Source organism: Buceros rhinoceros, unplaced genomic scaffold (assembly GCF_000710305.1).
Source record: "Buceros rhinoceros silvestris isolate BGI_N320 unplaced genomic scaffold, ASM71030v1 scaffold9281, whole genome shotgun sequence".
Lineage (NCBI taxonomy): Eukaryota > Metazoa > Chordata > Aves > Bucerotiformes > Bucerotidae > Buceros > Buceros rhinoceros.
The window spans coordinates 59,826-61,393 of NW_010393681.1; positions in this window are offsets into that span (position 1 = coordinate 59,826).

Consider the following 1,568-nt stretch of genomic DNA (forward strand, 5'->3'; position numbering starts at 1 on the left):
CCAATCCCCAGCCACCCACCCCACATCTCCCCCTGGGCTTCTGCTTGTTCCCAAGGCCAGCAGAACACACAGCTGTCAGGAATTCATGAAACGTGCAGACACGTACCACAGGACTGAAAATCTGACCTGCTGTAATGGAAATCTCGGGTTCTTTGCACAACAGAGAATTAAGCCTGTTTCCATTCCCAGAGCTTCTGGTGCTGTTTTTGATTTAGAAATTGAACTTCCTACTTTATAAAGGTCGGGAGGTCAGTGTTATTGTACTATCTTTCCCATAAGCTGCCTTACTGTGCCTCTTTATGTTTTGCCATTGTGAACAAAACTACTGCGTACTGTTATTTTTCCAGCTCCCAAGATATCACCCATGACCATTTTAACTACTCAGAAAGTGGAGGAAAGACTTTCCTTTAGGAGAGTAATGAAATTTCAAAATGACTAATTACTTTACATATACCACCTCTAGATCTCTGAAAATCTTAGCTAAAGTGTCATCTTTGTGCTAAACAAACAGGAATCTATAACTTAAAGAAGAGATAATATGTCATAAAAATGCGTAATAAAGATATGAGCAGAATCCTAGTACCAATCCAGTGCCATAGTTAGCGAATTACAGTTTATGAAGATTGTCACGTACCTCAGATTTGGTCCTCACCAGCCAAATGATACTCACCATTATTCCTCAGAAACATAACTGGCGTTCGCATGAAACTCTTGGTACCTTTGGAACCACAGTTGTGCCAGCAGCAAGTGAAACACTAAACCCTTTTGAAGCTTTACGCTGCTGTTTCTTTAGTCCTTTACCAATGATAGTGCGGATCACTAGATTCAGACCTTCTACACTTTTGGTTGCACTTCTGAAGAAAAACAAAAAATTTCTTAAATACAGGCACAGTGTAGAACAAATTTCTGAGGATACATTTAATTAATGTTCTTATGATGGTTAATACCTCTAAAAGTTTTTCATGAGCACAATCTACAGAGAACTGCACTGCTGTTGATGATTATGTTTTGAGCTAAACTAGGCTTTGCAATGCAAAAGCTGTCAACGAACGAGCAGGTTTCAGAGGCTGATACAAAAAATTTCAATACAAATGGTAATTGATTTTTTTTGCCCCACACCTGCTCTTCTCAGTAAGAGAAGTTCATTCCATTTTCATGATTCAAGGTCACTACCTTAGGGAAACAACAAGAAAAGAAGGATCTTGCCTGATGCTTTCTAACAGTGCCTGCTCCGTTGCTTTTTAGCCTGGAGCAACCTCAAGACAGAGCTTTATAGTAGCCTTCTGTGGGTGTGTGGATGCACATTTGCCTGGGTGCGATACAGACTTCGGAGAACAATACGATACAAAACAAGCACCCTGTAGGTTATTCATGCTGAAAAAAATACTGACATATTTACTCCTTCCACCTTGCAAAATAGAATAAAAGATAATTCCCTTTTGAACAGCCTTGCAGCTCTCTGTTACACACCCTTCACACACACAGCCAAGTGGCAAGGTGCCTGGCTGTGGGACCTGGGGGCCGGAAAGTGAAAGACCCGCCAAGGACTGCTGCGCGGGTGCAGGAAT